The following is a 23,625-nucleotide window of genomic DNA, read 5'->3' as shown; positions in this document are numbered from 1 at the left end:
TCCTCCTCCTCCTCCTCCTCTTCCTCCTTCTTTTTTTTTGGGGGGGGGACCGGTCGTGGGACCTGAACTCTGGGCCTGGGCACTGTCCCTCAGCTCTTCAGCTCAAGGCTAGCACTCTACCACTTGAGCCACAGAATCACTTCCGGCTTTTTTCTTTTTGCTTATGTGGTGCAGAGGAGTCGAACTCAGGGCCTCAGGCATGCAAGGTAAGCGCTCTACCACTTAGCCACCTTCCCTGCCCCCTCCTTCTTTTCTTTTTTTTCTTTTTTTTGTTGGTCATGGGGCTTGAACTCTGGGCCTGGACACTGTTGCTGAGCTCTTAAGCTCAAGGCCAGTGGTCTACCACTTGAGCCACAGAGCCACTTCCTCTCAGCCTCATGAGTAGCTAGGATTACAGGCATGAGCCACTGGCACCTGGCATTACCTTTAATTGTTAATGAATACAATATAGCATTATATTCTTTAGAACACAATTCCTACAACAAAGTTAAGAAATGACCCATTTGTTCCTGATATTATCCTTTGCTTTTAGATCAGTTTTTTTGGTACTGTAATCCCCTCCACTTTCTTTTATTAGTCCACATGGTATATTTGTTGTATAATTTTGCTTTTAGTGTATGTGTCTTCATATTTAAAATGAGTCTCTCCCTCCCTCCCTTCCTCTCTTCCTTCCTCTTTCCCTCTTTCCCTCTTTCTTGTCTTTCTTTCTCACCCTCTTTCCTATCATTTTCTTTGACAGGCTGTCTTGATATGTAGCCCAGGATAGCCTCTAACTTGTGATGCTCCAGCCCTCAGATCCCCACTGCTGGGATTAGTGGAGTAGACTACCATATGTGGCTCTAAAATGGGTTTCTTGCAGTTAGCATATAGTTGAGGTTTTGCTTTTTTTCAGTTAAATGATCTGTACCTTTTAATGACCATGTTAAGACCATTACATTTAATAAGTACTGATAGCATTGATATGGTTTGATAAATGTACTGTCATACTATTTGCTTTTTGTCCATCACACATTTTTTCTTTACTTTTCTTTTGAATTGATTGTGTAATCATATCCTTTCTGTTACCTTATTAGATGGAATTCTGTTGTGTTTATGATATACATCTTTATGTTAGTCCAGTTTAACTTCAAGTGCTATTATTTCACTTCACTTACAGTATAAGAACTTCACAGCAAATTTCAGTGAATCCTGCCTCTAATCTTAGCTACTCAGGATGTTGAGAGTTTGAGGACTGAGGTTGGAAGCCAGCCCAGACAGAAAAGTCCATGAAACTATAATCTCCAGTTAACCAACAAAAAGCCGGAAATGGAACTCTGGCTCAAGTCGTAGAGTGGCAGCCTTGAGCAAAAAAGCCAAGCTAGAGTTTGAGATCCTGAGTTCAAGCCTCCATGCTGGTGCACATGTGTGAGTGTGGTGTATGTATTCTGCTTGCAACACAATTGATATCTTGTACTTTAAATTGTTACAAATGTTAAAATTTCATTTGTCCATATTATTGCTTATCTGTTAAATAGCAGAATGTCCTCTAAAGTGGTTTAATTAATACTGAGCCGGTTTTTATATTTACTCACATCGGTGTTATTCTGGCAGTCTTCATTGTTCACTCTGTGAAGAGCCACGTTACCTTCTTCTTGGATGGCTTCTTTAGAAGTTCGTGTAGTACAGGCTTAGTGATATATTGTTTCACTTTTTATATCTGAGAAATCTTTGCCTTCATTTTTTTAAAGTTTGTTTTATTATGTGAAGAATTATTTTGTTTGATTTTTTTCTCTTGTGATGGTACTGGGATTTGAACTCAGGCCCTCAAACTCTTTCTTAGGGTTTTCTGCTCAAGATTGGCATTGTACCACTTGAATGCCACCCTGACTTTTAAGGTTAATTAGAGATAAGAATCCCTCAGATTTTTCTCTTTGGATTGGCTTCAAACAGTGATCCTTAGATCTCATCCTGCTGAGTAGCGAGGATTATAGACGTGAGCCATCAGCACCTGGCTTGACCTTTATTTTTAATTTTACAGCTCGAAGATATAGTTTTACTATCTAGTCTGCATTGTTCCTATTAGAATTCTATGGCATGCTTGCCTTTCTTCCTCTGTTTACAATGTAATTTGTTTCTTCTGGCCACTTTTACATTTTTGTCTTAAATGAGTTGTTATGGTTTTCTTCGTATTTTTGTGATGATGTTTTTGAGCTTCTTAGAGAGAATAGCTTTCACAAAAATAACATTTCTATCATCATTTTTTCAAATGTTGTTTTAAAAACATCCTGTGGAGACCATGATTCAATTAATCTCAGGCTCACTTAGGAGGGGCAGTTTGAGGTCAGTGTTTGAGGTTTGCTCTGTCTTCAAGAATATTTGTCTTTGCTATGAATTTTCCAGGTTTTTTCTGACAAATTGGTTTGTATCTCTATGAAGCAAATAACTTTCCTTTCTTTTTATCTCCCTCTTTACTCCTCTTGTTTCTTTCTCTTTCTCTTTCTCTCCCTCCCTCCCAGTCCCCCTTCTCTCCCTCCCTTCCTCCTTCCTTCCTTCTTTTCTTCCTTCCTTTCTTTCTCTCTCTTTTCTCTCTTGCTTGTTTGAGAAAGGATGTCACTATATGTTACAGGCTGATCTGAAATTTATAATCCTTTGCAATTTTGGGATTGCAGGTGTGCACTACCACATTCCACTCCACCTTCTCTTAATTGCTTTATGCTTCAAATTCCATTGTTCTGAGTTTTGAACTTCCTCATATACCGAACTTCCTCATTTTTTGTTGCAAATAAAGTCAATCCATGCTGAGCATCATGCTGCATGCCAGCAACCCCAACTTGGAAGACTAAGACAGAAGAATGCAAGGTGGAGGTTTGCCTCATCCACAAAGTGAGATCCTGTCTCTGAAAACAAAAACAAAATCAACTCATTTGCATTGGCCTTTGAAACACTCTATTTCATTTGTTCTTTCCCCCCTGGGAAAAAAGCTCTGATCTATTCCTGGGGATGGGAACAGTGGTACCTTCTCTGAGTGACATACTTACTTAAGGGTTGAGTGCTTGTTGGGTGGGAGGTGACTGGCATTCTTAGCTTGCTCCTCCTAGTATGGAACCTTTGCATTATGAATAAGATGGGAATGGCTGATAAGTACCTTAGTATTCTTTGAATGGTAAATCCTCTGTCCCACTAGTGAGGGCTGAGTAGAAAAAGAAAGCCCAAATCTGTTTCCATATCTTCCAAAATATGGCCTCTGCAACAGGTAGCTATGGCGGGAAGAAATCTGCTGAAGGATGGTCCTTGCTGGGAAGATACAATCACCGTTGACTGGCAGCTTTGAGGGGAGAGTGCTCAGCACCCACCTAGCATGGAGTTTCTGTCACACTAAGCTAGCTCTGGGTGAGAAGTGAGCAGATTGTGGTCAAAAAGTCCCAGATTCTCCCCGTTCTTGCTGAGTTTCAGTAGATTGTCTTTTCTTTCTACACCCTTCTCTCTTTTGTGCCAGTACTGGGGCTTGAACTCAGAGTCTCACACTCTTGCTTAGCTTTTTTTGGCCAGGCCTACTATTATACTACTTGAGCCAAAGCTCTGCTTCTGGCTTTTTGATGGTTAGTTGGAGATAAGAATCTCACAGCTTTTTCTGCTCTGGATAGTTTTGAACTATGATCCTCTGAGATCTCAGCCTCCTGAGTGGCTAGAATTCAGGTAGGAACTACCCTAGCACCTGGCCAGTAGATTTTCTTGAATAAATGTTTCATTATTTACTATAGGCCCTTAACACTATTTCCAGAAACAAAAAGTAGACAAATATATTTACACCTGCATGGGTGTGCATGCACACACAGACACACAAAATGTCATTCTAGAAGTAGAACTTCTCCCCACACCCCAGAACAGTTTTGAAAATCTAAATGTGGATACAAGCTGGTGTTTATACTATCTCTCATAGCAAAAGACTTGAGAATATTTCCCCAGTAAGTCAAGTCCTCTACTTGATATTTAAATGAAAGCTTTAATCCTAACCACAGTTGGTTGATATTGTCTTGATTTTAATTTTCCTAGCCTTTAGGGGGGGTAAAGAGCACTTACAATCTAGCTGACCCTTAATGCAAACAAGTAGTCAGAAATCCCCCTTTTAGGACTGGATCCATTCTCTTTGCCTCCTCAGAGGATTCAGGAAATGGGAAGCAAGTTGTGTTAAGGGCCAGCACTTTCTGCACCACCACCTGGTGGACGATTTGTGTAGAACACATTGAGCTTGGATTATAGTTGATGGCCTCTGCTCCATCCTGTGATGAACCATCTCAGCCTGGTGTTTTCTGCAAATCTGATGCAATTTCATTTGTGATGAGGTCATTTTTGTTTTACCCAACGAGCTATACTTTGAACTTGTTAGTCTAAAGAGTATGACAACATGTGACTATCTATGGTCATAGGTGTCTGGGCTAGCATTTCTACCCCATTCTACCCTGACCCCATTGGTGGGTCAGGTTTGAGCTCTTGAGAGGAATATTCAAGCTATGTGCTTCCCTAGTCAATATTTATGGCCATGTCAGTGTTCAGAGTCTGCACCATGATTTTGGACTTTTGTAGTGATCCTAACAGATTTGAGTAGTAATTGTAAAGTATATATTGAGGCAGCCTTACATAGTTCTCTCCTAGTTTTGCTGGTCAGTAGTGAAAACACCAAGAAAAGAGGCTACTTTGGAATCTTGTTTTTACAACGAGACCTTCAAAGGACACAAAGCATTGATGTTCCTTCTTTTTTGGGGTTGCTGTTAGCCAGATCTTTATATCTCCTGCCTAGTGAGCAGTAGGGAATCACTTTCATAATTTGAATCTAGTTATTTCCTTCCAGGCTGATCCAACTGCAGATATACTAAGCTTAGCTATTTCTTGGTTTCCAGGACAAGTTACCTGAATTTGAACTCAGGAGCTGTATTCTGAGGTCCACTTAGCTTTAGTGGTTGATCAGTCTCTAGGTCTTAATTATTTTTCCAATTTACTTTATTGTTGTTTTAGAGGTGATACACAGTGGGGTCACCTTTACATACATCCAGAAATACATTCCTTTCACATAGTGTCATCTGTTCCCTCATTCTCTCCCATTCCCTCTCTCCCATCTTTGCCCACCAGTTGGATATTCACTTTCATCACTGACTGGTACAGCCAGTGTGCTCCACTGCTGCACTTTTTTTTTTTTTTTACCCTTTTTCCTCTGATTCTGTGCCCTGCCCTCACCATCCCTCAGATGTGGATGTGAATACACTGTTCATACGGTAAAAAATACAGAGTCAACAACAACAACAAAAAACAAATTAAGAAAAAAATCCTTTGTTTCCATATCTTTGGAGTTTGTTTCAGAATGTTTATTACTTTCAATACATAGAGGAGGTGCGTGAGTATTGCACCTTTGTGATTCTCTCCTAAGATTATCCTCTTTCGGTCTCACTGTATGTGGGTATCTAGAATTCTGTATATTTTGTCATTTCCCAGTGACTTTTAGATCTAATTTCCACATATGAAGGAGAACATGTGCAGTTTGTCTCTCTGATCTTGGCTTACCTCACTTAACATGATTTGTTCTAGTTCCATCCATTCCCTGCAAATGACATTATCTTATTTTTTCTAATGGCTATCTAAAATTCCATTGTATATAGGTACCACAGTTTTTGGATCCACTCATCTATTGTGGGGCATCTGGGTTATTTCCATATCTTGGCTATTATGAATAGTGAGGCAATGAACATGGATGTTTTATTATATTCTGGCCTATGATGCTCAGGGTAGATGCTAAGAAGTGGTATGGCTGGGTTGTTGAGAATGTCTATATTTAGTCTTTTGAGGAACCTCCAGACTGCTTTCTATAGTGGTTATGTTAGTTTTCCCAACAGCAGTTCAGTAGGGTTCCTCTTTCTCCACATCCCCACCAGCATTTGTTGTTAGAATTCAAAATGCTGGCCCATCTAACTGGGGTAAGTTAGATGGTATCTCAGGGTTGTTTTGATTTGCATTTCCTTTATGGCAGGAATGATGAACATTTCCTCATGTGTTTCTTTGCCATTACTACCTCTTCTTCTGAAAAGTCTCTTCTTAGTTCCCTTGCCCACTTAATGATTGGTTTGTTAGATTTGGGAGAGGTTAGTTTCTTGAGCTCCTTGTATATATTGGATATTAGGTCTTGGTCTTAATTTTACTCATGATGAATCACGTCCTGAGTAGTAGTTTACCCAAGAATGTTGCTTTCAATTATTACAAACTGTGTTTTATAGCCTTCTTTCCCTCTAGGAGGCTTCAACTTGATAGAAGCCCTTAAACTACTGATGATCATGTTTGAAAATATGACCCTGGAACCCTTGAGGATCAGAGTGCACCTCCTGTTTATGTGACAAGATAATACAACAGTTTCTGTGTTTTGTTAGACAAGTTGGAGCTGAGTGGACAGCTTCACTCTCATCCCATAAAGTGAAAGCAAAGGCTATAGGGAAATCACTTCCCTCTTTTTGTCTTACAGTGCAGTATAGAACTCTCAGGCACCTGATTTGACCATCACTTTTTACTACAAGACCTGAGGTATTTGCAGGTGTTTTTGTTTGACCCCAGGAGGTTACACTTGGAGTCCATGCTGTTGGACACACCTCTGAAATACAGCATCCTGAACTGAATCTCATGAATCCTAGTAGATATTTGCTCCACATTGCTTGTTATGGAGGAAGCGAACATCTGATCCCTCCAATGGCTGTCCCAAAGACAGCTGCCTGGCTTTGTACTTGCTCATATCTATCGTGTCCAATTTAGCTTAGATTTGGGTTGTCCTAACCAGCAATTGGGCTGTCGGTTGCAGCACTCACACTATGCTATTTCCTGTGGCAGCTGGCCATTTGCATTCAAGACCTAGTGCCTGGAGGCCTATCCTACAGAACCCCCAGAGGAAGTTGAATGTAGAGGGTAAGCCTCAAAGCTTCAAGAGAGTCAGGTACCAAGTATTGACCTGTTTTGCAGAGGTAGGTGGATCTCTCAAGAAGTCTTTGAAAATGTTTACCTCAACACTATCAGCTTTGTGTATGTGGAAAAATTGGGAAGTTTAGAGAGGTCGGCTTCCTATATAGCTAATGGCAATTGATTTGTGTGTGTGTGTGTGTGTGTGTGTGTGTGTGTGTGTGTGTGTGTGTGTGCGTGCGTGTGCACGCGTGCATGCATGCATGTGCACATACTGAGACTTGATCTCAGGGCCTTGTATTCTCACTTAGCTTTTTCTCAAAGCTGGTATATTTACCACATAAGCCACACCTCCACTTCTGGCTTTCTGCAGGTTAAATGGTGTATTTATATGATTGGGTATTCAGTGATTAGGATGAATGAACTAAATCTATAGATTATCATGGCTAGATCTAAAAAAACACATTGAGCCAAATGCCAATAGCTCACACTTGTAATCCTTGCTATTCAGAAGACTGAGATTTGAGGATTACAGTTCGAAGACAGCCTGGTCAGGAAAGTCCAGGAGAATCTTATCCCCAATTAACCAGAGAAAATTTAGAAGTATAGCTGTTGCTTAGATAATCAACATGAATTTCAAAATTCAGAAATAAATTTAAATTTTTTATCACACTTTGTCATTACCTGTTAACTATTTTTGTGTGCAAGTTTATTTATATCTTTCCTGCTTTTGAAAAAGGCTCTCTGAGGGCATGGACTTTGTAGCATTCACTCTGTATTGCCTTCTGTTTCCACACAGCTCTTAGGTAAATAAGATTGTTCACACACTTTTGAAAAGTTTGGCAGTTGCTTACAAAAATAAGCAGCTGCTAGATATTGTGGTACACATCTGTAACACCAGCATTTGAGAGGCTGAGGCAGGAGGATCTGGAGTTTGTGGCTATCCTGGACTACCTTGTAAGGCCCTGTCTTGAAAAACAAATAATTAAATTTAAAAGCATAGCCATTAATTATATCTGTCATGCGACCCAGACACGCAAAATATTCACCCACAAAGCAAATTGTATTTATACAAAGACTCATTCACAAATGTTTATTAGAATACTGCAAGATATGTAGTAAGTGGTCAGTGGATACACTGAGTGAATGACTGAGTAATGAATGAATGGTTGAGAAGGGAAAAGATGTAGTATGAGATGGGCGGCTGAGTGACACCATTCATCCTTAGACAGCATGAGCCAGCAGTTGGCTGACAAGTTATCTGTCCCATTGTCAGAGGACACAGGCCAGGTCTGCATAGGTGTGGCTCATCATGGCCAGAAGGTGAAGAGTATTGGAGCTGGTCATTCGCTGGAGAGAGAGTGTGCTACAGTGGAGGTAGCGGCCATATGGTCATAGTGGGGTCTGCATGCTGAGCAGGAGGTGGTTGGTCATTCAGGGATGTTGAGATGCAACTGGGCCATCCAAAAACCAAATTATAGGCTTCTCTGCCACACCTAAAGGAAAGCAAACAGGAAAAAGATACTAGCTTTCTGCTTTGGCCTTGTATTGTTCCTCTTGCGCCCTCTGTTGGCCAAGTCTAACATCACAAAAGCTGCAAAGGAGATGCTTACAGGCCAGGTTTGTAGAGTTGGGCAAGGGAGGAAGAATTTGGAGCCGAGGCATTAAATCAATAACTGGCAGAGTCCATTTGTTTTCATTCAACTTCTATATTCATCCTTTTACATACAATTGCACTGTTAAACAACTGAAAAACAGGGCTGGGAAGGTGGCTCAGTGGTAAAGTGTTTGCCTTGCATGCTTGAGGCCCTGGGTTCGATTCCTCAGCACCCATAAGCAAAAAAAAAAAAAAAAAAGCCGGAAGTGGCGCTGTGGCTCTAGTGGTAGAGCGCTAGCCTTGAGCTGAAGAGCTGAGGGGCAGCACCCAGGCTCAGAGTTCAGGCCCACGACCAGACCCCAAATAAAACAACTGTATTTTCACATCGGGCAGGGGATAGGCTTGTGGACAGAAGAAATCATTTGATCTGGCCCTCAGACAGGACCCAAAATTCAGTAGAGCAATTTTATAGCAATATAAATTTATATCAAATGAATCATTATAATAAAGCAATTTTTAAAGATGGATGACAGTGGCTCACACCTGTAATCCTAGCTACTCAGGAGGCTGAGATCTGAGGATTGCAGTTCAAGGGCAGCTCAGGCAGGAAGTTTCTGAGATTCTTATCCAGTGAACCATCAAAAATCCAGTAGTGGAGATATAGCTCCAGGAGTAGAATTCTAGATTTGAGCAAAAATGCTCAGGGACAGTGTGCAGGCCAGTACCAGCACACATACATAAAATTGTTCTAAGGAGCAAAGCAAAAAAAATGTTTATTATTATAGGGATAACACATAACAGGACAGATACACATTCTTCTCACCAGTTGCTGTCATCTATCTTATTTCAGTGACTCAGGACAGTCAATGTCAGGCAAAGTAGAAATACATATGTTGTAGAAGTGATAACACACTGTGGAAAAACTACAGAGGTCAGATGAAGTTGATTCCATGAGATATTGATGAACTTGCCTCTGATGACTGGCAATAATTTTTAGACTTGTTTGTCAACACAAATGATAACTTGATTCTCATCTTTATTCACATGTCTGTGATCAACAAACCTTGACACAACTGAATCTCAGATGAAGATTATGGAAATTTCAGTATACAAAAAAAGACCTCAAGGATCGATGATGCCAATGTTAACTATGTTGCAAATCCAACAGGATTAAAACTGTGCAGGATTAGAACAGTGTTCAAAGCAAAATAATCATGTTGCTGGGTGAGGATACATTCACACTGAATAGTTATAAAAACTTGAGTGGGGGCTGGGAAGGTGGCTCAGTGGTGGAGCGCTTGCCTTGCATGCATGAGGCCCTGGGTTCGATTCCTCAGCACCACATAAGCAAAAAGAAAAAAGCCGGAAGTGGCGCTGTGGCTTAAGTACTAGCCTTGAGCTGAAGAGCTGAGGGACAGTGCCCAGGCCCTGAGTTCAGGCCCCACAACCGGACCCAAAAAAAACAACAATAACAACAAAAAACTTGAGTGATGTGACATTCTATAAAGGACAGCTACAAAGTAAAGTTGATGCAGTGTTGACCTTTCCAAGAGAAATGGACAAATGATGATTATGATTATTATTTGTGCTGGCACTAGGTCTGGACACCGTCCCTTAGCTTTTTTGCTCAAGGTTGGCCCTCTACCTTTTGAGCCACAGCTTTTTGATGGTTAATTGGCTGGATTTGAACCATAATCCTCAGATCTTGAATAGCGAGGATTATAGATATGAGCAATAGCACCTAGCATTATAGTATTTTTAAGGCAAAGGCAAACTTGTGCCTGGCTTATGGCTGTTAGCAGTAACAAAAAAAAGGCTTACCTGGAGAATTAGTATAGCACAAAATGTGCTAAACTCAATAAACTGGGAGACCATTTGCATCTGTATAAAATCAATGTTCCACTGGAGTTTGGAATCACAACAAGCCATTATCTATTTGTGACAAAGACAACATTATTCAGACAAGTAATGTAGCAGTAAAGCTAATTGCAAAGAAGCTGAGGCTTCATGTAGAGGGAGAGTGGAGAGTCTGTGAGAGTGTGGTGGAGTTGTAGGCACTAAAGTTCAGGTTTCAGAATTAGTTTATCTTGGAGAACTACTCTCTCAGAGCAGCTTACTGATTTAGCACAAGATATGGAAAAAAAACATTGAAATATTCTACAGGAGATCTCCAACTTTTCTCTCTGGCTTGTGAGAAGACAATGAGTATAACAAATACTGTCCAGCTGGCTGTTTTTGTTTATGGGATGACTTCAGAATTTCACATGTGAGGGGAAGTTCTGTCACTGGAACCTATGCCTGGCACTACAAGAATGGAGGACTTGTTTTTATCAATGAAAAAAGAATTTCAGCTAACATTTGAAAAGTGGCCTTACTTCAGACAGGGCTCCAGCCATGGTGGGCTCACAAAAAGGGTTAACTGCACTTATCAAGATAAAACTGTAGGGGCTGGGAAGGTGGCTCAGTGGTAGAGTGCTTGCCTCACATGCATGAGGCCCTGGGTTCAATTACTCAACACTACATAAGAAGACCGGAAGTGGTGCTGTGGCTCAAGTGGAAGGGCGCTAGCCTTGGACTGAAGAGCTGAGGGACAGTGCCCAGGCCCAGAGCTCAGGCCCCACGACTAGCAAAAAAAAAAAAAAAAGATAAAACTGTGCCAAGGAGCCAGTGGCTAATGCCTCTAATCCTAGCTACTCACGAGGTCAAGACCTTGAAATTGTGGTCCAGGAGTCTCTTATCTCTAATTAACCACCAAAAACAAAAAAAACAGAAGTGGAGCTGTGGCTCAGAGTGGTAAAGCACTAGCCTTGAGCAAAAAAACTCTGAGTTCAAGCCCCACAACCGACAAAAAGAAAAAGTAAAAGAAAAACTAAATGTCTCAGCCTTGATTCGTCCGATTTACTTCTATGTCACTGCATCACGCACCAGAAAAGTCTGTGCACTGCCATTGCAAGCCAACATTGTGATGTAAACAATAGAATCAAACATTAATTTTATCAGAAGCAGAATGTTATCCTCCAGTTTAAGAAGTTACTGACTGATCTTGATTATGAGCTCAGTGATCTTGATTATCGCTATGAAATTGTCAGAGCAGTCTCAGGAACATGTTCAGGAGGTTTGACAAGCTTGAACTCAGGGCCTGGGCACTGTCCCTGAGCTTCTTTTGCTTAAGGCTAGCAATCTACCACTTGAGCCACAGAGCCACTTTTGGCTTTTTCTGTTTATATGGTACTGAGGAATTGAACTCAGAGCTTCATGTATGCTAGGCAAGCACTCTACCACTAAGCCACATTCCCAGCCCAGTGAATATACCATACTTGAGTCAGCTTCATCTTATACACACACACACACACATACACACACACACACACACACACACAGATACACAGAGCCACACACACACACATACACAGAACCTGTTGTTTCATATATATCACACACACACACACACACACACACACACACACACACACACACACACACACACACACACACACACACACACACACACACAACCTGTTGTTTCATGTATATCATTACTCGGGCCTGGGTGCTGTACCTGAGCATTTTTTTACTCAAGGCTGGAGTTCTACACTTGAGCCCCAGCTCCACTTTTGGCTTTTTGATAGTTAATTGAAGATAAGAGACTTAGGACTTTCCTGCCCTGGCTGGCTTCAGATTGCAATCCTTAGATTTCTACCTCGCATTATAATTGTGAGCCACCAGTACTCCACCAGGCTAATTTTTAAGTTGATCATTTTGTATGGTTTGTGAATGATGTTATAAATATCCAAATTTTACCCTCTCTGTAAATGAGGAGACATTTACAGGGCCATTGCACCTACAGCTAATAAAATCCACTTTCTTTTCAATTTAGTCACAGTTTCTCTAAATAACCTGTTGACAACTTATAATTAAGAGAATAGAGATAATGAAAAAAATGGTTAATAAATACAAACACATAAATACATGGGACAAGCAAAGAACTGTGCCAAGTTACTATCATCCTTCTTTTCAAATTGCTCATGAATAGGGTTGCAAGGTAAAAATGTAAGCTACATCTACAATGAATGACTTTAGTATAATTATGTTTCAAATATTACATAGGACATACTTATGGTAAAAATATTATTTGTTGTCTGTCTGAAGCTTAAGTTTCACTGGGCATCTACATTTTGTTGGTGGTTGTGGTTGTGGGGTTTGAACTCTGGACCTGGGCGTTGTCCCTGAGCTCTTTTGGCTCAAGGTTACCGCTTTGAGCCACAGTGCCACTTCTGTTTTTTTGAGTGGTTAATTGGAGATAAGAATCTCACAGGAACTTTTGTGCCCAGGCTGGCTTTGAACAACAATCCTCAGATTTCAACCTCCTGAGTAGCTAGAATTGCAGTCGTGAGCCACTGGCACCTGACTTGTATCTGCGTTTTTATCTAGCAACCTGTGTCTAGTTTATTGTCTCATAGTATAATACCAGTTTGGATACATTACATAGACAAAGAGGCTTATTTAGGCTCATGGCTCTGTTCCAAGGTTTAGGGGCTTCATCTGGTGATGGTGTATTACTTCAAGAACCCTGTGGTGTGACACAGGACATCATATGGCAAAACACAAGGAGAAGCCTAGCCAAACTGGCTTTTGTAACAACCCAACTTCTAGATAACCCATAAATCCACTAATCCATTAATCACATGAATGGATTAATCCATTTGTGAAAGTAGAACCCCTAATCACCTCTTAATGACTCACAATGGGGATTAAATTTCAACAGGCCTTGCAGAAGGAAAAAAACCATATTCCAGTTGTGATGCTTAGTTGATGCCTGTGGTTTTTATCTTCCACCACCCATTTGATATCTTCCTGGTCCTCAACTAAAACATTAGCTGACCATGGATCTTTACCCTACGGAGGGATCTAAACCTTCTCGTGTGTGTGTGTGTGTGTGTGTGTGTGTGTGTGTGTGTGTGTGTGTGTGTGTACATGTGCATATGTGCCAAAGCTGTCTTCTACCACTTGAACCACAGCTCCACTTTGGTTTTTTGCTGGTTAATAAGTCTTACATACTTTCTTATCCATGCTGGCTTCAAACAGTGATCCCCAGATCTCAGCCTCCTGAATAGCTAAGATTAGACATGCACTTGACTTTAAACCTTTGTGATTGAAGGGTCTGAATATGAAGAAGTACTAGGCTGCTTGGTACTCTGTGTTCTAGATAAGCCCCCTTTGTCCTCATTGTGTGGCAGTCCACTGACCTTTGGGAATCAGGATCAATTCATCCACCTTATTCCAGTTGGCTTCAATGCAATGGAACCATTGTTGCATCTCCTGCTCCAAGCATTTTAAACTGAGGGACTAAGGTCTCTCAAGCAGCAGAGGTCAAAGCTGCTGGGACAAAAAGCAGATATTAGCTGGGTATATTGTTACCTAATAATATACTTCACTTCCATCTCTTTATTCTCGAACCCATGTATTCTGGCTCCCAGGGAGACTATGTATATTCACCATGAGTTATCTCTTCCTAGAAGGAGAAAACAGTGCATCTTTCATATGCCAAACTAACATATCCAGAGGTCAGATCTTGAAACGCTTCCTTTATTGGATTCTTATACTTTGGGCCAATGTCCTTAGGTCCTTATCACCCCAGGGCCAGGTACTAGATATCTGCAGACATTCGTTGTCCCTCTGTACCAGAGATAATTGAACTTATTCAAATTAGTCATCCCATACCTGCTCATCTTTTCTCCCTTGTTCATTCCAGGCTCCTGTCCATGTCTCTCTCTTCTCTGCTTCCTGATCTACCCTGGGCTTCCCTTTGTGCCTACATGCATGATTGTGTCCCTTTCTCTAAAGATCTGTGAATATAACCAATTTCTTCCTTTATATAGGTCTTTTCTGTGTCCATGTATCTTTGCCATTCCTGACTAAAATTACATCATCTGATGGTCCTTGATTTGAAGCAAGAACTGCATCCTATAAGACAGAACCCTGTAGTTCAGGGTGTTGTCCCTTAATCCATGTTATGTCTGGGTCTTCAGTAAGCTGCTCCACTTTTTCTTATGCCACTGCTTCTGAGTAGTGGGTACTTATTAAGATCAATTAATTCCATGATGTACTTACTTTGCAGCAGTCAAATTCTCCTATTAGACAATTATATTATGATGGAGGCAACAATGTCCTAAGAATCCAAGGAAGGGGGTGAGGTAGAGGTAGAGGTAGGAAGAACAAATCCACATCCATGGTAGAAAGGGTGCAGTGCCATCAACTGCCACGAGGTGGCTGCCTTGTACTTGGGGAATAGTGCTCTCTAGAGCTTTTTGTTGGTACTGATCTCTGCTCTTGACAGAGTAGCCACTTGGCACATGACAGCAGTAGTCAAGTCAGCCTTGTATCAGGAGCCCTATTTGTGAGCCTATTGAGCAGATATTGGAATAGCTGAAGAATGAGATTGGGTAACATCTCTGGAGTGTGTCACTTTGTCCAGCTGATGAGTGCAGCATCCTCTGCAGTGCTGATAGAACATTTGGTGAGCAGCCAGGTAGGGTGCAATAATCTTCTCATGGAGTTTGTTATAAAAGGTCTCATCTCATTCTTCCTGATTCATTTTCAAATCATGATCTTGGATATTTTTTAGTCCCTGCCCATGCAACCACTGTTTACTAACTCTTCATAAACCACTGTATATTCGTATATTTTTGTCATCTCTCAATGCAGGCAAAGTTGGCAATGAAATGCATGTCCAATGCCTTGTTCACTGTTATCCCTGGGGTCAACCCTGATTGGGATTTCAGTGCTGCAACTAGTCATTTCCAGGTGGTACCAGCATGATGTAAATCTATCTGTAGACAGCAGCCAACCAGCCCTAAGGAGCAGCCCAGGAGGCCTTGACTAGATTGAACTGACAGAGAAGAGTTGGTGTTGTGAGGGTCTCTGGGTCATCTGCTCATGGGATGTATTTATTCCAACTAATCCAACAGAGACCAGCCTTTATATGCACTTTTCCTTGATGGTTGATTGCTGCTACAGCTGTGTGGATTAGAATACTCAGTTCATCTGAGACCAATGGTTACCTAGAATCTTCTGGTTAAGTTTTCAGTCTCTCTCAAGGCCCAGTTGTGACCTGAAACTGTTTCTCAAAGAGAGCACATTATCTGCAGAAGAGTCACATACCTGATCCCAGATCATATTGACCTGCACTGTGGTTCTCCCGATGCTTGCCAGTGGCTCCAAGCAGCACCCACACCTGACAAGGGTTCTTTTGCTATTATTGAGCTTGCTGGATCATAGGATGTAAGTGGCAGAGACCCCTGCAATGGAGCCTGGGCAGAAATAGACTCCATGTCTTATCTAAGGGGAGGTGAAGGGTCACTAGTGCTGAACCTGTATCCTATGCTCAATAATGTGACAGGTCATCTGCCAATATCAGATTTGAAAAGTTTGTAGTCAAGAAACATCACTTGAAATGGCTTGAAGAAGATTAGAAGGCTTTATTATTTGACTTAATAGATTTACATATTGAACATTGAACCCAGAGTTATAATATACATATTATTTCCAACTAGAAAAGAAACATTGATTAAAAAATTACTGTTATGGTCTGAACGTCTGTGTCCTTCTCAGATTCACATGTTGAAACCTAATCACCAATGTGATGGTGTTAGAAAGTGGGGCCTTTGGGAAGTGGTCATGAAGGAGATCAGTGCCTAGTAAAAGAAGTCCAGAGAATGTCCTTGTGCCTTTCATCCTGTGAGGCCACAGCAGATAGGCACCATCTATGACCAAGGAAGTGACCCCCACCACACACTGAGACTCCAAGTGCCTTGAAGTTGGACTTCACAACCTCCAGATTTGTAAGAAATATATTTCTGCTGTTTATAAACCACCCAACTTATAGAATTGTGTGATGGCAGCTCAAATGGACTAATCCAAGGACCACATACCAGGCCATAAGGTAAGCCAGTTTCACATAGCAAAATCATTCAATATATGTTCCGTAGGAAAATGCTAGAAATAAACAACAAAAGTTTACATAGAACATCCTCAAATGCATGGGAATAAAGAAATATGCTCCCAATGGTTTAGATAGGTGCTCAAGTTGGAAATTAAATAACATTTGGGACTAAATAATCATGAAAGCAGTCCATAAAACCTCATGGGATACAATTAATGTAGGACACAGAGGGGAATTGGTAACCTGAAGATAACCTGCACATAAATTCTAGAGATGATAAATAGCCTTAATATGAACTGAGCATTTATCTCACAGTTAGAAGACAAAGTAATCGGAAGGAAAATTAGAATGGAGAAATTAGGAAAAGTCAAATACTAAGAAAATAGCTAGCAAATATCCAGTTGGGACAGATAAGAGGGGAGATGACTCCTTTATATTACTGAAATTAAAAATGTCTTGGTGAGTTTATCAAGAATGAATGAAGACACAGACCACTCATATCAGTAATAAAAATATTCTTGAGAGACTGTGTGTGTGTGTGTGTGTGTGTGTGTGTGTGTGTGTGTGTGTGTGTGTATGCTGGTACTGAGGCTTGAGCTCAGGGCCTTGGTATTGTCTCCCAAAGCTAGCGCTCAGCAGTTTGAGCCACATTTCCATTTCTGACTTTTGAATGGTTAATTGAAAATAAGATTCTCGTGGATTTTTCTATCTGGGCTGGCTTTGAACTGCAATCCTCAGAGATTCCAGTCAGCTGAGTAGCTAGGATTACAGATATGAGCCACTGGCACCCAGCTTCCTGACATTTTTAATACCTAAAAATAGATAATGAGGGGCATAGTATAATATAAATGAACCAATAATTTGAGATAAAATTGGAACAATTTTAGAAAAATCCAATCAAATATACTTGATTCAAGAAGAAACAGAGGGGCTGAGAATGAGTCTTGGTGGTAGAGAGCTAGCATGTGAAAGATTAAAAATTAGAGTTACATTTTACAATTGCTAACTGCTGGTTTTGCTTCTGTAAACTTGCTTGCGCCAGCACTGACCCTTCCCCTCCCTGGAAATAAATAAAAAGTTTCAGAGTCTAGATGTCGGCCCTGGGACAAGCTCTGTAGTCGTAAATAAAGAGCAAACAAGTAAATTCCCCAAGTGGCCAAATGGGACCCAAGATAAGGACCCAAGATAAGGATCACCTGGCAAGTCCAGCAAACTAGGCCAAATGTTAATCACAAGCCTGTAACTATGTAAACTCCCCTCCAGGGTGACCGCTCCCCCTAGACTTGCCCCGAGCCAACTGTTTTACAAAGAGTGTTATAAACTTCCCTGCATAGTAAAAATGATTGCTGGAGTACATAGTGACTTTTAAATGGGCCAATCCCGGGGACACCTGGCGTTATATGCTAATCTTGTGGATTTTGCCTTTAAGAATGCCTGTAACCGCGGTTCGGGGCAGAGAGACCGTTTGCGCAAACGCTGAATAAACTCCTCTTGCTTATTGCATCTCCTGGCCTGGAGTCTGAGTTTTCTGGGGCACCCTCCCGTTGACGAAAGTATCCCAGGAGTCTGGGGTCTTTCATTTGGTGCATTGGCCGGGAACCAGGCGCCCCCAGACCCCAAATTCCAGGACCGGTAGGAGGTAAGATAGAGCTCTAACGTTTTGTGTCTTTCGTGTTTGTCGTTTTAGTTTTATGTTCTGGGATCCAAATCTGTATTTGGACTAGAGGGAAAAGCAGACGTGCCCAGTACCCTAGTCCCGCCCTGGAGCCCTGCTCCAGGGTCGTCTGAATCTGTATTTGAGCCAGAGGGAAAAGCAGACGTGCCCAGTACCCTGGTCCCGCCCTGGAGTCCTGCTCCAGGGTCATCTGGAGGAAGGAGGAGATCCGAGTGTCTCTCTGTTCTGGGGAGGTTAGGCACGGCCGGCCACTCCCATCTGTAATTTCCTTCCTCATCTGTATTCACTCGGTTGCCGCGCGGCATCTGGTTTTGTCTGTCTCTGTTTAGTGTTACTCGTTTTTAATGTGTGTTTTGTATTCCCTATAGAGATGGGACAACAAGTGAGTCCACTCCTAGGACACCCGAGACCTTGTCCTAGTTCGTTTAAAAACAAAAACCGCTGGTTCTGCTTTTGTAACTTGCTTGTTTGTCAATTCTGAAACTGCCACTGACCACCTGCGAGTGGCCTCAGTTAGATCTCAGCCTAGGGCCTTGGCTCGGGGGTCTGAGCGTGGGGGAGAACCTGTCAGTCTGAGGGGATGGCCGCTAGGGACTTCGTTCCCTTGCCCCAAGATGACTGGGAATTCTCCTCCACCTTGGAAGGCCCCTGGGTCAACGTCTGCAGGAATCTAAGAGAAAAATCCTCCGGAGGTGAGTAGGGGGTTGAGTCCCCTGGTAAGTAAATGGTGGTGAGATGTCGCCCCATTCACTGAGACCTGATTTTGTCCTTGTGGCCACTTGTTTGTCTTGTTAACTTTAGTGTATGTGTTTGTTTTATGTTTTCTGGGGTAGGGAAGTTCTGGGTGAGTGTGGCAGGCTCACTCAGCAGACTCTGGATTCAGCTTGCTGAGTGGGAGCAGCACAGAGTTCCAGTAGGGATAAACTGGGTCCCATTAGTCCCCAACTCAGCCTTTAGTTCTTGTCTAGTTCTGTTTTAGAATTGGTACCAGTTTTAAATGTGGATCCTTGGTTTTTGTGTTTATCTGTGTTTTTGTTATTTATTTAAACATCTCTGGGGGAATAAAAGTTCCAGCTGGGCTCAGTCACAGACCTGCTATGCCCACCCTCCCTGTGAGGCATGGAAGGTTACTGGGCTAGTTTGGTTCTCTTCAAGCCTCAGGCTGCATTTTCTCCTTGTGCAGGCTGCCAGCAGGGAGGGTGTAAAAGGCTGTGTGCCTGGTTTGGACTTTTTCAGCTAGTCCTGACAATGTAACAATTTGTAAAGTGCTTTTGTCTAAAATTGGATTAAAAAAATCTGGCCAGTTTAGTTTTAGGTGGCCCCCTCCCCAAGCCCTCCTCCAACAGAAGGGATTCAAAAGACTAATTAGTGAATTGCCTTGCTAGACAAACAAGCTCTGGGAAAATAAAGCCCAACAAAGGTACCTAGTTTGAAAGAAATACTGTCTTAAATTTTTGTTTAAAAAATTTAAAAGGTGTACGTACAACTGATTTTGATTTTTGCGTGCTTTAAGATCTATGTGAGTATTTTGTGTGTGTCTGTGAACGTGTTCAAAGATAAAAATTGTCAGCATGCTGTAACAATTAGGTGAGTTTAAATTTAAAATTCAAAAGGTTATGAGGTTTGGACATTACCAAAATTTTTTTTTAAAAACCTTCGCATTGTTTTAAATGGCTTTGTAAAGAATCTTTAACTTGCAAATTAGAAAATCTGGTATTTAAAAGACTAATGTTTTAAAATGCATAAGACTGTTTATACTGTAATCAAGTTATCTGGCTTAACAAAAATGCATTGGCTGTTTGGGATCTAGTTCCCTTGGCTAAAATTTGGGGATAAATATTAAAAATTTAAATGTAAAGGTTAGTTTAACACTGTCAAAGATGTTACCTGTTCTGTCTGTCTAAAACTGTGTATCTCATTCAAGAACCAAGAGAAGAGACAGGGGAAAAACTTAGAAACCTACAGAAGACCTTTAGGGGTGAGGGGTGAACAAGCAGAAGTGCAGTTCAGCTGGTCATGCATGGTGGGACAGGCCCTGGGAGGAGCCCACACATGGTGAGGCAAGCTGGCACAAACGCAGTTCATCTAACCCTAAAGAGTTGGATTGAGTGTGTGCCTATTCCATAGAAGGGGCTGAGTGGCCCATCTTTGTTCTCTCTTCCCTGCAGATAGAGACTGAAAACATGATGGTTAAAATGAGTGATGTGATGATCTGATTAGTATTGCTAAAACTTCCCCTTGGATGTGTTAACATTAGAATTAGAAAGGCCTTAAAAAGAGGGCTAAAAAGTTATTTGTATAATGTGACTTGCTTTTAATGTTTTACAATTAAGATGTTTTTAAAAGTTATAGAGGTGTTAAGTCTAGCTTCGTGATATAATGATGGTGACTGTAATTCTTGCATTAAGGAAAATTGTCATTTGAGTTTAAAAATCTTAATGTGTGACTGTTTTAAAACAAGCAACCAAGAGGCAATGAGTGACACTTGGCCTCAAGATTTCAAGGGATCTTTTCAAAATGCAAATAAAAACTAAAGTATAAAATATTAAAGGTGATTAATAAGAGGTTTTAAAAAAATTAGAAATGGATTTTTGGATATAAAATTTAAATGTAAAATTGTTCTTGACATTGGCCTCAATGTGCCCAAAGGAAAAATTAGGATTACCAAAATAATTGCTATTCTAGTTTGCTCTTATAGATTTTTTAAGTTTCCAGCAAGCCCAGAGCAAAGCACAGAGGATTCTTACAAGTTGTCAGATGTAACTTTGACTCTTCAGGTAAGAGCATGCTTAAAAGCTACTTCTATGTTGACCACCTTGTTGCTTTTAATTGGAGTAAAATGGCCTTTTGTAAGACTCATTGATCTGCAAACTGGTTCAAAGCCAGCCTGGGCACAAAAAGGTTCCTGTGAGACTATTCAACCAGCAGAGTACTAGCCCTGGACTAAAGAGTCAGGGGACAGTACTCAAGCCCCAAGCTCGAGACTCATAGTGGCAGAGTACTAGCCCTGGACTGAAGAGTTAGGGGACAGCATTCAAGCCCCGAGTCTGGGACTCAAAGTGGCAGAGTGCTAGCCTTAAGCTGTAGAGCTGAGGGACAGTGCTCAGGCCCTGAGTTCAAGTCCAGCAACCAGCTAAGGAAAATGCCAATAAGGCATTTATCCAGTGTAGAGAAGACACTCCTGGGACAAGAGCAATGGAGGAGCATCCAGAGGCAGTAAGCCACTGCTTGGATGGCAGAAATGTCAGATCGTAGAGTCATTTTGTGGCCCTTCAAAAACTGGTCAGAGCCGGGAGGTCATAAAAAGAGTTTGTAAGCATGCCAAATGTCCATGACTATCTACCTTGTAAGGAACAGAAACTTGCCAGTCCTCTGTGATAGTAAAAAAAGCTAATGTTATAAAATGTGGGGGATAGTTTAAATCTCAACCCCTTTATGTGCCAATTGGCAGCTCTAATTGAGCTGACACTAGTTACATGAAGTTCATCTGCTCAGGAAAAAGTTTGTAAACCTGAGAGTGTGTTTCTATTGATATCATTGATATCTGTCTAAAGGCCTGCAAAGGTAACTTAGGCATTGTTTGGGATCATTAGAGATCACATTCCTAAGCCATCTAGAAAGATGCTTTTGCAAACCAGAGTGCTAAACAAGCTACACTGCTGTAGCTGGAGAAAAGGTCTGTGCAGTTGTCAAAAGTTAAATATTGTTCTTAATGACATCTAACCCTGATGGCCTCTTTGTAAAATAGGCTAAGGTTATAGGTTCCTGGCTAGGTAAGATCAACGCCCCTGAAGTCAGCTTGAAGAAGTTACAGAAGATGGACCTTCGCCCTTCTACTCCCATTTTAAGATCAAGGGTCCAGAGTCAGTTTTGGAGAAATGAGGCAAAATAGATAAATAATTTTTTAAAAAAGGCATAAAAAATAGTGTTAACAGTTGTCGGTGTGCAAGGTGTGGAGACTGCATTTGTCAGAGATGGTTACAAGACTAAGCCTTCTGAGCCTTCTGTGTCTATTTACAAAAATATCTGGTTAGTAAAAAAGTTGTGATTTTGGTAAATTGTCCTGGGCTATTGTTTAAAGATCTTAAAAACCAGCAGGATCAAAGCCTGCCAAGCCTATGCAATGTCTCCTTAACCAGTCTGTGTAGGAATTTACAGCCCAGCATGAGGTGTGACAGTCCCTTGGAGCCACTGAGAGACCCTGCTGCTGCTGCTGCTGCTGCTGCTGCTGCATACCCTAATGGGTAAAGTTCAACGACGGCCTGACAGCCACCTGGAGGAACTCCTGCCTGATTCCATCACCTGAGTCTGCTTCCTCGTTGACTGCTGCTAAATCTAAGATCTTGTGGGACATTCTTTTGGGTGATATCCAGAAACCCTCTCTTCCCACAGTGGATATTGGGGACAAGGATATCACTGGCTTGCTTGCCTTAGGTACTTCAGTGCATAGTGACTGGAAATCCACTCTATGGTCACAGCCTAGTTTGGCTCTGGTATGGTAATAACCTGAGTGTGTTATCAATGGAAGTAATACTCTTAGCCTTAAAATCTAGCAAGCTTCTGCATCACAGTGGTGTCTTAAGGCTGTTCTAAGATAAAGGTTCCGCAAGCCAAAGGAAAATTGGGCAGTTTTAAACTCTAGCCACAAAGATGCTCAAGGAATTTTAAAGAAAGAAGGTAGTAAAGAAAGCCTTGGGAAAGGAATTGGGGAAATTTGAAAAGTAAGGATTGTCTTTAAGACAAACCTCAGAAAGTTTAAGTATGTAGCAAATGGTATGAGTATGTAGCAAATGGTATGAGTATGTCTTAAAATTGGAGCTTACAAGTACAGCTGGTATAAAATTAAGTTAACTGTAATACACAGAGTCAGGACTGGTAAAAAAAATGTAAGGGGCTCTGGTACTGTTACTTTTGTTACAATCGGACCTTGTATACTCAACAGACTGGTGTCTTTTGTAAAAGAAAAAGATCAGCGCAGTCCGTCTATTAGTTCTGAGATCCAAATATCAAGCATTGAAAACAACTGACACCCCACAAGATAATATAGAGACACCCTGAATTTTAAGATTAAAATTAGTCCAAAGAAAAAGGAGGGAATGAAAGATTAAAAATTAGATTTACATTTTACAATTGCTAACTGCTGGTTTTGCTTCTGTAAACTTGCTTGCGCCAGCACTGACTCTTCCCCTCCCTGGAAATAAAAATAAAAAGTTTCAGAGTCTAGATGTTGGCCCTGGGATAAGCTCTGTAGTCGTAAATAAAGAGCAAACAAGTAAATTCCCCAAGTGGCCAAATGGGACCCAAGATAAGGACCCAAGATAAGGACCACCTGGCAAGTCCAGCAAACTAGGCCAAATGTTAGTCAATCACAAGCCTGTAACTATGTAAACTCCCCTCCAGGGTGACCGCTCCCCCTAGACTTGCCCGGAGCCAACTGTTTTACAAAGAGTGTTATAAACTTCCCCGCATAGTGAAAATGATTGCTGGAGTACATAGTGACTT

This window comes from Dipodomys merriami, unplaced genomic scaffold, assembly GCF_024711535.1.
Source record: "Dipodomys merriami isolate MVZ:Mamm:240054 unplaced genomic scaffold, mDipMer1.0.p SCAF_45, whole genome shotgun sequence".
Taxonomy (NCBI): domain Eukaryota; kingdom Metazoa; phylum Chordata; class Mammalia; order Rodentia; family Heteromyidae; genus Dipodomys; species Dipodomys merriami.
This window is presented reverse-complemented; position numbering follows the sequence as displayed.